Source organism: Pseudopipra pipra, chromosome 15 (genome assembly GCF_036250125.1).
Source record: "Pseudopipra pipra isolate bDixPip1 chromosome 15, bDixPip1.hap1, whole genome shotgun sequence".
NCBI lineage: Eukaryota > Metazoa > Chordata > Aves > Passeriformes > Pipridae > Pseudopipra > Pseudopipra pipra.
Genome location: NC_087563.1, coordinates 5,985,616 through 5,999,111, shown reverse-complemented (window position 1 = coordinate 5,999,111; position 13,496 = coordinate 5,985,616). Strand labels below are relative to the sequence as shown.

Here is a 13,496-nt window from a genome sequence, read left to right as displayed (position 1 = left end):
CTGAAGGCTTTCAGGTGAGACAGGTTCATGCAGACTAGAAAGTATGTGGGGGTTTTGTCTCCTTTCTTTTCTCCATGTTCTGTTTCTAATGGGGAAGGTGATGGAGTGGGCTCAAAAGAGGTAATGCTCTGAATGTATGTTTTCTGTCTCAGCATTTTGGGAGTGCAGGACTTCATTTCTGTGGATCTGAGGAACACTTATGGACGGCAGTGTTTCCAGCGTGGAGTTCAGAGCCAGGGAGAGAATTGCAGAACACTTTCTCCTTTTTCTCTCCTCATTATGGGTTCTAAGACTGGCTTAAGGCAGTCTGAAAATTGTGAGCTCTTCCTCATAATGAAAGGGAGGAAGAGAAACTTGCACAAAATAATTTTGACTCTTTTTTCCTAAACACTAACAATCTGTCACATCTCAAAATATTCTTGTTACATTAAATTTGAATTAAGTTTCTGATTATTTTACTTACTACTGTCAGGTTTTATTTTTTTTTCTTTGACAGTCGTGGTAGTAGGTAAAACTGCATTGGAACAACCTCCATTTTGGGAGACCTGGACAGGGAAAAAGCAAAGAATTGGAATACTGGGAGGTTAATGGTAGGAGTAGAGGAAATTTGAGCTAGTTTAAAGTATATGTGTGAACTTGAAAGTTGTACAACTGAAGAAGGCACTCCTTGTCAGAGGAGGAATGAAGTGATATTTCTGTGTTATATGGTTATGTTATTTGAGAAATAATTTTCATATTTCAGCTGTGGGATTGAGAGTCTTAAACTGTCATTCACTGCCAGTGTGTTGATCTGCTGTCTTATAGCTCTTTCAAGCTCTTGAATTCCTTCTCTTGTTTAAATGATAAAAGGAGTTGGGCAATAACTGAGTTTGTAGAAAGGAAATTGAAATAAAATGTGTGATACCTGCCCAAAGAACAAATACATTTTAGAGGATGGAGGAAAAATAGCCTGAACATTTTAATGGTTTAAAAGGCTACCAAGGATTAATTCCCAGCTAGATATTCTGATAGCAACAAAAAAAAAAAAAAAGAGAAAGGAGTGGAGTCAGGCAACCCCTGAGGCAATGCTTTTTACTTTTAAAGAGATACTGAGTTAATGTTTTGTCGTCTCCTCAGCCCTTGGAACCCCTGTGCCTCGTATTACATCATTTAGCCAGCTTGCACAGAAGGCCTTCCCACAAAACTTCCATACTGAATAGGTCATCCTCATTACTCTTGGCTGTCCATTTGCACCAGCTAATGCAGCCATTGTGTTATAATAAAGCAAAATAAAACCCCCCTGCTCTCCATCCAAAATGGCAGTGCTATTAAAGCTGTGCCATATGCCATTATGATTTTGATTCACAAATCATAGTCACTGCACAATGTTTAAACAGAAGACTGTAAAATTATCTTGTGATATTGAGCAAGGCTGGCTGGCAAAGCTCTCTGACCCATCTGGAGTGCTGCAGGCTCACACAAGGCTGGAGCCCACTGCTCCAATGAAAAATAGGAAGTGGGGGGGTCTGGGAGTGAGGTGTGTGGAACAATGCATTCCTGCAAATACAAAGGCAGGATATATGAAATATAGCAGAGGTTAGTTACACAAGCAAGAAAACTTTCTGAGGGTAAAGCTTTCTGTAGGTTCAGAAACTTCTTTGGACTTCTAAAAGCTTCTTTTAGTTCTTTTTCCCTCTTTAGGGTAGATTCTCCTCTAAGGAGGGACTGTTTTTATTCTTTAAACAGCTGCCTTCTGCTGTTATCTTTAGGCTTGCCACAGTTAAGAGTATTGACTGATTTTTGTTTTATTGTTTTTTCTCCTAGGCAAGAGCTTTGGCTCCAAGTTGGTAAATTGGAAGTATGAGGCATTTTATCTTAAGACAAAAGAAGTTAGAGCTTTTCTCCAGCTCATGGTGCCATGGGTTAGAAGTAGGCAACATCAAGTCCACCTGGGTGTGGGGGTTTTTTTTGGTTTCCAGCCAAGTATCATCACAGTATTTTTCAACTACATCTTATTTCTGTCATGACAGTCCAGGATGCAGTGGTTAGACCCAGCTGCTTCCTGTCCTCAGATAGGTAATCCAAAAACCTTGCTCTTGTAAAAAACAATCGTAATCTACCACAGATTAACTACCATAGGAGTGTTTGGGGAACTCCCCCTTGTCTGGCACTGTCCCGTGTGGGTTAGAACACAGCATTTCCTTCCTCTGTTGAGATTCCAGAGTGTAGGATGTTGTGGTGGTTTGGGCTACTGATTGGGATATATATATCACTTTAGCTACCTCTCTCTCGTTTCGAGTTTTCTTAGTTTTTTTTCTCCCTCTTCTCCCTGAGGTTTGGTGTGGGGGGGACGACGACTTCTGGTGGTGAGGTTTGGAGACTTGGTAGGGAGCCAGCTTCGAACCATATCAGATGTCCTTCTCAAAGTAGGCACCTAACAGTCTCATCACACCAGCTGGTGTGTTCTGCATTTTACATTTCTGCATTTTGTTTTCTGTTTTTATTCTAAAATGTGAACAGGTTGTTCAGTGTTTGAAAAGGTCTCTCTTGCCTGTGGTTGGGGGCACAGAGTGTAAAACCTTCAGAGAAGCTTCACTGGAAGCTCAGGGGTGTTGATACCCACCCTCTTGAAACTTTGAACTTTTAGAAAAAGTTGGCAAGGGTCGAAAGATAATCATGTACCTTATTTAAGAAGAGATTTGAGAAGGGGAAGATCTAAGGTTCCATTCTCAAATGTTGCTAAGTAAAGCAACCAGTGAGTTTTGCTCCTTTTTGTATTTTTCTGTTGCACAAGAGGAAGATAATGTTCATTATAGTAGGCCTGGATCTGCTAAAGAAAAGGACCTGGGGGAAGAGTATACGTATGGGTATATTCTGGTTTTGTTGGGATGTGTGGAGTTGGACACTGATGCACAGCTTCAGTCCTTCAGTGTTGTAAACTGGCTTTACACATGCAGTCTGTGTTTGATCTGAGCATTCTGACTGACCCACAGGGCTCTTCCTTGATGTTTATAGATTTTGCACTTGACTTGAGCTGTATGGATGGCAAAATCAGTATAATGGTACTCTGTCTACACCTCGTTCCACTTCCCATGTGTTTCATTACTGTTGGAAAAGCTTCCCATTTAGGCTGCTTGTCACACACTTGCTGGCAATGTTTGTCTGATCTTGTACATTAATTAGTACTGGCAGGAATAAGGAGGGTGCAGGAGAGGAGACATGACCCAAAAATATGTTGAAGTCGTGTTCTCTCCTGAGATGCCTGTTTTTGCAAAGTATATCTTAATACCATCTGTGTCTAATGCCATGGCTTATACACAGTCAGGGGGTTCAAGCAGATTAATAATTATTTCACTACTGTAGTAGGACATTGTGGTTACTTAACAGCTTTTACTTCCTATATTAACTTTCTACTTTAATATCTTTTTGGTTCATTAGAAATGTCCCTTAAAACCATGAATGCTGTGGCCATAACCATCATTTTGTCAGTGCTTTTGGAAAAGCAAGTTTATTCTATCTGCTACTCTCTGCTTAAACTCTGAGTAGTTGATGGCCTGAAAATATGAGCACCACTGATACTGCACCTAAAAGAAACAAAAAAAAAATTAAAAAGTATTTTTCTCTGTGTTCATAATTGCTTCTATGCCTGGCCATGGACAAGTGGTCACATACAGATTGGCTGGTCAGTCCAAATAAAAGAAACTCCTTGGAATTTAATCACAAGCCTTAAGTATTTCAGAAGATGCTTTTCTCTCTTGCAGATAGTTTGCATTTCTTGAATCAGAAGCTGAAACAACAAAATACCTCTAATAAAGGGTCAATAGTGAACAGACATTAGCTGTAGAAAGGCATCAGGGATTCCACAGAGCAATATATTATCACGAGGTGTTAAAAAAAAAAGTAATTAAATATAGTACAAAACAGCTTTTTATAAAGCTTTTACTATTGTTTCAATTGTAGTGTAGCTTCTCCAAAACTACACAGAGCAATCCTAACACATGGAAAAGATCAATATTGTGCAAAAGCTATTTCTGTCCTCATCAGAACAAAAATCATTTCCACAGCCTTTGCTGAATGAATATCTAAGGGATTCCATATTACAAATTATTCTGCTCATATGCTAGCTCTGTAACAAAACCTCCTGTACTATTGTAAGGTCTCTTAGACAAAGCTGGAGACTATATGGCTCCAGCCTTGGGGGTTTGGTAAGTTAAAAATCATTTGTGGCATTTCACTTTTGAGATGAGAAGCATTTTTATATCTGTTAGTTAGACTTTCAGTCCTGTTTTCCTTTCTTTTTTATTTTCCTACAATCCTTTTTTTGTCTTAGCTGTGCTACATAAAAGAATTGATGTAGGTAATAAACCTGACCTAGTTTTAATCTTAAAAACTGCAACTGACAGTAACTTTTTAGGGAGTTTGATCTCCTGTGAACTAATCAAGGCTTAGGTGGTAGCCTCTATGGGGGAAGTAGGTGGTATCATAAAAATTCCTCAACAGGTAACTTTATAAATTGGAATGAAAAGTCATAAGAAAAATGTCAGCAGAAATGCTTTCTTAGATCGCAGGAAAGTGATGGCTTTCTGACATACACAAAGACACACCGTGGAAATACATCAGAGGCAGAGATATCTTTTCTCTTCCTTAGTGAAAAACAGAAATAATTATCAGCTTCAAATTATCGGTGATCCAGAAGGGAATGTATAGGTGTTAGTCTTGCAGTTCTGACTGAGCAGGAGAGGGGGAGATTTCAGCACACAACACACTCAATGACTAAAGCTCACTTCAAGAATGAAGATAATTTAATTGGCAAGTTTCAACACCTGACACATCCTTTCTAAAGCAGGAAGAGCTGCTGCAGTGAAAGCACTTCTGTCATTTATAAGGAGTTCACCTGCTAACTATATTGACCAGTGAACTAAGAAGCTCACTGTCTTGTCTGTTGAGTTATGATTAAAAGTGAAACATAAAACTCCAGAGATAAAAAGCAATATGTAATATTGACATTGAAGATGCACATCAGTTACTTAGTGCTGTACATAGAACTGCAGTCAAACAGTGCAGCCTGGAGCAGTTATTAAAGGAATACAGCAAGTATTTGCATATTTGGGGACTGAGAGAGTTGTGATGTGCTGTACCATGATGCTGACCCTGCTAATGCTGTTATCCACAGATGACTTGCAGTGCTCTAGCAGCCTTACTCAAATAGGCACATCACAGTTTGTGAGGGTGGAGGCACAATGCTGATGGCCATTGGGCTGAGGCCTTGTCTGAAACAGGCTTCTGGAAAAGGCTGCACATATTCCAAATAGTCAGAAAAGGGCTTGGCTGTGGGGGTACAAAGGAAGGTGTTTCTGCTTCTCTGCCTTCCTGAGCATACAGGGAGTAGAGAGGATACAGTGCCCGTGTTTTGCATGCCTGAGTGGATAAAGATGCATTTCTGTGTCATCTCACATCCACTCTGCCCAGTGAACGTGCTGGATATGAGCAAAGCAGCCGTTGCAGGGCTGTGGCAGATTTCTTCCACTATGAAGGAGAAGAGCTGTAGAGTCATTATGTCTAATTAAAGAAAAAAATGAAATTAATCTCTGTAGTCTGAGCCTATTCATGCTTTCCCTGGGCTACTGATAAGGGGACAACTCCACCTTAGCTCTATCTCACGTTTTATGTATGGTTTAGTTTGAACATCAAGTTCATATAGTTTTGGCCAAAATTATAATGGTATGAATATCTGAACTTTGAAGTTTATTGGTGGAAAAAGTACATTTAGATATTTTCCTCCTAAAATTTCTGAATGGTGTAATAAGGATCTATACGTCTACCACATGTGGGCCTTATCTGAAGCTCACTGTAATCACAGAACATATTACCATTGGCTCCAGCACTCTTGAAGCAGGCCTGGTGTGGTCAGTGGGCAATAGCACAGTTTCCATGGTACTGCATTTCTTCTCCTTTTCGGAGAAGTCAGAATTAATGTGTCATAAAATACTAAACCTTTGCTTAATTTATATTCCACAAACCAGAAGAAAATAAAGGATAAATAACACAAATTTTGTAATGAAGACTTCTGTCTTATCAAGACTCGTGGCCTTTTTCTGCCCTGAAATACATGCCAGATAAAAAGTTATAGTGAATACATTCATTCTCTCTATGGCATTTATTTATGCAATAATGCAACAAAGCAGTCTTTGCTATCACTGTATAGGATATCAAGTTATCTTTAATTATCACTGCAGAATGGTTGCAAAATCAAATACTGTTGGCAATCAACATTCATTATACAATAGCATGATTGCATCTGTTCATATTACCAGATAAGCAGGGAAAATCAAAACAGTGTCTGATACATCCACTAAAACTGGCTGAGCAAAATATTGTATCTAACTCTCTTAATATCTCTCAGTGACTTTCATCTGATTAAGGTCCAAAGATACATAACCACAGATGTAAATTTTCTAGTGCCTCAAAAATTTAATGCTGTTATATTTCAACAGACTGGATAGTTGGAACCATCCAGCTGACGTGATTATAGGCACAACATAAACTCATGACAGAGAGCTGTCTAAATCTCTGAGGCCGCAGGTGCAGGATTACAGTAAACCCCATTGAAAGACAGAGCATTCTGCCTAAATGCATGAGTAGGAAATTAATTAAGCAGTTGATCACATAATAAAAGTATGATGGATAATCTAATGGAAACTACCAGCTCAAAGTCAATAACAAACTTTATTCTTTTATTAGATGCAGCTGATTTTCAATTCCCCTATTTACAGGATTTTGTGCTTAATAAAACACTTAAAAACAAGAGGGGTTTTTTTTACATGAGAACTCAGTGTGTTTATCTCCATTGGAAACTATAACATGTAAGCAATGTAGAATTTATAGATAGACATATCTGCAAGTAAATCTCTAAGATACTTGGCTGAAAAGCACATCAAAGCACAGTGAAATAATGAGACAGGCTCCAGCTGTTGGATTCCAACAGCTTTTGATTTGTGCTCTGGTAGAAGCTCCAGGTTTTGATTCTCTGTTGATTATTTCCATGGTACTGGAGATGATTTGTGCATTATTTAAAAAATAGGCAGTAGATAGCAAACAAGGGTGAGTTTGCAAACTGCACCTGAAAGGACATTTTACCTCCTGATATGAGTTATTGCTTTCTATTCCTATGCTCTCTATAACTGGCTGCCCTGGTTAAAAAGACCTTTTAAAATACCTATGTAAAAGATTTTATGAAAATAATAGGTAAGGTTATCAGAAAGTGTTGTGAGCAAAAAATCCAGGGATGTCTGTTCAGGCAGCTTTGCTACTTTCCGTGTATAGAGGTTTTTGTGGAAATTCAGAGCCTTTTCAGGGCATGTCTTACCATGAGGCTGATACTGTCAAGGAATTATTACCAGTAAAAAGCAAGTGCCTTTAAAGAACTTTGGAAGCCCTATGGAGGGATGTGAGTTTAGAGTCAAATGCATTCATCACATTGCTTTATGAATGTACTGATGGCACTGTGCAGGTAAACTTCTTGCTCTGGAAGGAATTCCAAAAAATCTGGTTCTGAACTGCAGTCTTCCTGATTTTATGTTAGAATGATTGAGTAAAAATTAGGAAACTTCAGGGAAAGTGCCATATCTCAGTTCGTTCCTCAATTAACGTTTACATCTGTTTATACTTTGAATTTTAGAGGTAGTGTATAATTTGATGATGCATTACAGGAAAGTTGTTGCTTGTTACCAGAATGACAAAATTCAACCAGCTATACTGGAAAATGTTTGTGTAGTAACTTACCATGATTTTTTAAAGTTTTCTCTTTTTCTGGTGCAGATCAGAATGCTAATTGGATAGCTAAAGGTATAAGTGCTTAGATATTCCTCTTCAGTTTAGCCAAAGCCTGCAGTCTCAAAAAGGTATTAAAAGAAGAAACAAATCCTTTGTTTTTAATGTAACCTGGTGTTTCTGTTGAAATGGATTTCTTATTAGACCAGGTTTTCTCATAGGTTTTAAACTTTACTTACAAGATGATATCACAGTAGGCAAACTACAAATGCTATTTAACGTGGCTATATTTGCCATGCCTGCCTCCAGTGTTCCCCTCAGAACAAGTCCATTATAATTTCAGTAGGAGATGTCAAAGCAGTCCAAGGACTGGAAGTGAAAGCACGTGTCTTACTGAATCTTACATTACCCTACAGCAGTCTGGAATACCTTTCATTTCAAGGATTGAAGGTGTTCACCATCACCTTTTAGTTCATTCTCTGGGAGCAGTTTGATATCTGGAGTTTGAATCTGCTCAGTCTAAACAAACTATTTAGTCCAGGCATTCCATGCCCTGTGTCTGTGTGTCAGCTGTTAACTGGGCTGGGTTATTCTCAGGGTGTTCTCTGGCTGTGCATTAAAAACAGTTGATTGCTAAAGCATTTTGTGTGGAGCTCTGATTGAAGCCTATGTGGAAGGTAAATATTTCATTGATCCTCCAATAAGTCCCAGATAGACAAATCCTTCATTTCTGCTGGGTTTAGACCTGCACAAGATTTTAAGACCTGCCCAAACCTCAAGAATGAGTAACACAAAAGTATGTGCTTAAAACCCTGGGAAAACTTGAAAATAAAAAATGCATGGAGATGAGAGCTAAGGAGGTGTTTTCAAGGCTGGTAGATCAAAGTTGGAACATACATCTGTTACAGATGTCTCTCTGCTTTGAGATGTGTTTAATCTGTGTGTTGTAAATATGTTAATCATATTAAAGAGAAGATGAAATTTATACCTTGCAATCTTGATATTCCTTAGTTTCCATGCATGATGATTATTACTACATTTGCTTCTAAACGTCTGACTTAAGTATCCTGTAAAGAAGCTTTCATTTACTAGTAGGGCTTGTCTGTTTGCAGTTTCATTTATTTTTCTTTTAATCTTTGTAACATTACCATTTCCCTCTGAAATGTAAATTGTGGTGAGGCGAAGAAGGTGATGAAGTCACATCTTAAGCCATTTACTCAGTTTTAGAAAGTCATCCTCAATTTACCTGATATGATGTGCTGCTCAGTAAGACTGAAGAGTAAACTTTTACTTGCATATTTGTGAATTCTTCTGGCAATTTTAAGAAACTGATTTCTAGATATTTAAAAGAACATTCCTATGGCAGCGTGGACGAGTGGGATGACAAGAAATAGAAGGCGTGGGTTAGATTTTACAGATCTTTGGGGTTGTTCTGTGACACTGGCATGTCTTGATTGCTCTGGTGTTTCTCCTTTTCCCCATTGTAAAACCAAAGTGTTTCCTGGCTGCCATTACCCAGTACAAGTATTTGTTTAATTTAGATAACAGCCAGTACTTCCCTCTTTCACCTGAGTTAATAGTGTGGATGAGAAGAATCTTGTCGTTGCACACAGTTGCATCATTTTGCTACATACAAGTCTGGAAAGAAAGATGCTTCCAAAGAGATGGTCAGCAATATTATGAATAAAAACACAGCCACTGAGAGGTATAACAAACTTATCCCCCTGTGTCATTATTTGGTCACTTGAAACCCGTAATTTGGGGCACCAGGAGCCATTGACAGCATTCAAATAGTCAGCACAGTCTTCGTGCCAACAATGAGGACCTGTCGGAACAACTTAAAGACACAAATGTTTCTTTAAACTAGCAGTAAAGAAATTGAATTTCAGGTTTAAATTCCCATTTTTAAGGGTTAAAACCAATCTTTTATGCACTTGTAATTCAATTTCATTTAAAAGAAACGGATCACCTCTAAGTTGCACTGACAGCAGGAAGCAGCAAAATACCCTGCACGCTTGTAAATAATTGTGTGCTAAGCCCATTTTGGCACCAACACTCATCAGAATGGATTTCTGAGCATCATCAAATTGCACTGAATATGAAGATTCAAATAATGAATATGCTATTGGGATATTCTGCTGAACACTTTGAAGGCTAATCTAGGTATACATATTTTGTTTTCCTGAACTAATCTTTGGTTTGATATTTGCAGATGTAGTTTGTCACTTCTACATGCTGTGGTAAAATGTAGTGCCTATTATAAAAGTAACTAAAACATTGAGATTCATGATGCCATCTCAGAATACAGTAAATGAAATGTGAAGCAACGAACACATAGTCAAACATCAATGTAATAACAGAATGTCATTTTCAAGATCAAGGTATTTATCAGGAGAAATCAAAACAAAGCAGATGACTGTGCTAGTTAAACAGGAAAACAATAAACTACTTTTTATTAAAAAAAGCTGAATTAATCAGATTTATGCTTTCTCTTTAATAATTGAAAGCAGCAAGTCTGAGAAGTCTTGTGTTCTCAAAGTGGTTAACTAGTCAGTAGCATGAGCTATAATACTTCCATTTTAAAAATGAACTTTTCAAGATGCTCTATCAAATTAAATTTTAATGAGTGGTAATAAACAGTGATACTTTTCATAGGAGCAGATGCAGTACTAGCCTGAAGCTTTTGCTGCGTGCCATCAGCTTCAGTGCTGTGCTATGTATTGTCTTTTGTTGTCTTCAGGTATGGGAAGTATGATGATACTACAGCACTTTAAAGAAAAGAAAATACATGTAATAGTATCCTTAGTATACTAGCTATTTCTTGGCTGAATAATGGTGTTCCTGTTGCTTTCACAATGCTTTTCCTGAAAAGAACTTATAGTTTTTTTAAATAGGACATTATGCCCTTTCAAATTCCTACATTTCCCTATTCAGTCCCTACATTGAATAAGAACTGGCCAGCTGAAGAATAATTTTGGATGCGCAGTATCAAAACATAGGTGTGTACCTCTGAGAAAGAATTGTACTGGCTTTTCCAAAAGAAAAAACTTATAAGATAGTGACCCTTCAAGGATTTAAACAAAAAAAAATTGTTTCCTGAGGGACATGAAGAGAGAAGAAAGGGAAGCAAAGAGAGGGGAGGAGAAAGGAGTGGCAACTTGCATCATTAAACTGGTAAATGGTACTAGAATATCAACCTCCCTACTATCAGCAATGGCTGGAATGAATCCAGGAATTCAGAATGGGTCTGTAAATGTGTCTTCAGTTGTAGCCTTTGGCATAGATTTATATTCTCAGTCCCTTGGGCACTGAATTTCATTTCCCCATTTGCTAAATGAGAACAATTTATCCTAAATCAACGATAATCAGAGTAAACACTATTATTAATTTATTGTTTCCAGACTAGAAAAAAAACAGTAAAATGAAGCTCTCTTCTTTTATCAGAGCTTTCCCTACCCCTTTTGCCCTGAGGATCCTATTAGCAGAAAGCTGAGCAACTCTGTTTCATCAGAAATAAATTATGCCTCACTTTTTTAGTGTAACTACTGAAGGGTTGTAAAGATTAGACATACGTTTGAACCCACTATCACTTGATGTTATTTTCCTTGATGTTCTGAGCTTCTTTAGGGGAATGAAACAACATGTTCTTCTGAAAGGCAAGAGTAGAGTTTCTTTACAAGAACACCAGCCCAGATTTTGGTTGATGTACAAAATAACCCAGGATCTGTACAGCAATATCTAAAGTAATGTATAGGCAGTCTGAAAGAGAGCTGTCATAATTCCTGGCGTGTGCAAGAGGCAGAATGTTTGCAGGGCAAATAGGTGGCAGAACTAGTCACCCTTGTTTTTTAAATGATTAGAAAACTGTAATTCCCCAGAAACAGTAGGCTAATTCTCACTTTCTTCACAAAGGAGCTAAGGATGAAAAAACACCTTTAATTAATAAACACTGCTGGCGCTACTTTGGTAACAAGCTGCTGTAAATGAAACTCTTAATTGCCTCAGAACAGAGTATTGTATACAAATTCGTGTTACTCTTTAAGTGCTTCTCTTTGTTGTTGCTATTTGACATTTCTGTAGGAAACAGAAGTAGCTTTGCCAGCCTGCTTGTCGCTGAAAGCAGTTCTTGTCAGATCTCCATTTGTGGGCATCACTGAGGTTAAAAAGTAGCCCAAAACATTCCCTTATCATAGCTGGAACAGACAGCTCTCAGTGCAGTCTAGATCCCAGATAAATTAAGCTGTGTATGAAGCTTCTGTTAATGAACTTTAAATTCTGCGATGAAATTGCATGATGGAAAAAAATTTTTTAAATAATGGCTTCTAAAATAAATATACTTTAAAAATGTATATGTACCTTTAACATTTTGGCATAAACTATGAAAAAATATTTTGGACTCCTCTATAAAACTATGTAAATGCTTTCCCCCTCCCTGTATTCAGAGATTTTTTTTTTTTTTAATTCAATCTTCAAATTGACTTCTTTTGGTTGTAACTGTCAAAGACTCTGAGTTAGGCAGGAGCTGCATCTTCTACATTGATGAAGAAAACACCAGAGAAAAATAACTGACATAAGAATATTTTGAATAGGTACAGTCATGATCCTTTGGTTTTCGAATTCCTTGAACTCTAATTTCCATTATTAGGAGGAGTAAAACCTGTAGATTTCAGTAATTTCTGGGGCATCCCTGCACTTTCCATAAGGAAAGACACACAAGTCCATCTGTGCTTAAGGACTGGAGAGACAATAAAGAGGATGGGAGAACAGTTTTCTCACAGAGACAAGTTCAAGTCTATTGCAGTGATTTTGGTTATGGGAGAACTTTTAGCAAGTTGTAGAACATTTTTCAACATTTCCTTTTTTTACTATGCCATCTCTTGTGAAAAGTGCTGAATTTGGGATACTTACATCAACTTAAACCTGACAGTGGCACCTAAAATAAGCATTTCTGCTTTCTTCTTTTTTAGAATTACTGAATGAGTGAATAGTCACCAGTCTTGAAGAGAGCAGAAGACTGGTAAGTAGTAACAGACATCTTTTTTAATCTAAAGTGCAGAATTGAGAAGGAAAAAATGTTTGGAATTGTTGTACTTGCTTGGTTTGATGGTCTAAACAGTTCACAAAAATTATTTTTGCTGCTTAACATAATGCCTTCAGGGTGCACTCGGTGCACACACAGACGGGAGGATTCTTGGTGTATTTTGTTGGGGACTTTTTCAGTCTGGAGATTGGTTTTAGGTGCAAAATGGATTATGAAGTTCAGCTGTTGCAGAAAGAGGCACTTACACTTGGTAATAACAGACTGATGCATCAGTTTATAAGGGGATCAACAAGTATAAAGATGTAGCACTATTGATTTTTTCCTAACTATTGGGTGAAACTTGATTTAAAAAGAGAACAGAGCTTAAAGACGCTTTCGGTTTAAATTTATTGGCTGGGATTATGAATGTTCTTCTGGCAGAGAAGACATCCTTGCCAGGCAAGAGATCCAGTAGCTCCTTGTTTGTGGCTGTCACCCATTAACAGTATTTCCCAGTGACAGAACTTGACAGTGGAGATCTGGGATCCCAGGCAAATACCTCCCTTTAGGTGCTGTCTAATTGCTCTGGAGTCAGCACACAGATTCAGGGAGTACTGCTCATTTCTGTTCCAAATGAAGTGCTCTGTACAAAGTAGAGCAGATGTAGCCACTCTGAATTCCCACAACAGATGGAATAAGGAGCTCTCTTGCAGAATATTCTGGAATG

The 13,496-nt window shown here is 37.9% G+C and overlaps 1 protein-coding gene across 15 annotated transcripts in view; it reads left to right on the top strand.

Moving 5' to 3' along the window:
- TENM2 (teneurin transmembrane protein 2) overlaps window positions 1–13,496 on the top strand; it is a 1,078,265-nt gene that overhangs the window by 180,793 nt on the left and 883,976 nt on the right. For all 15 annotated transcript variants that reach the window (XM_064671589.1, XM_064671588.1, XM_064671590.1 and 12 more), the window contains one exon: window positions 12,717–12,766. The gene's annotated coding sequence lies outside the window, so the exon portion shown is untranslated. The remainder of the gene's footprint in view (window positions 1–12,716; window positions 12,767–13,496) is intronic.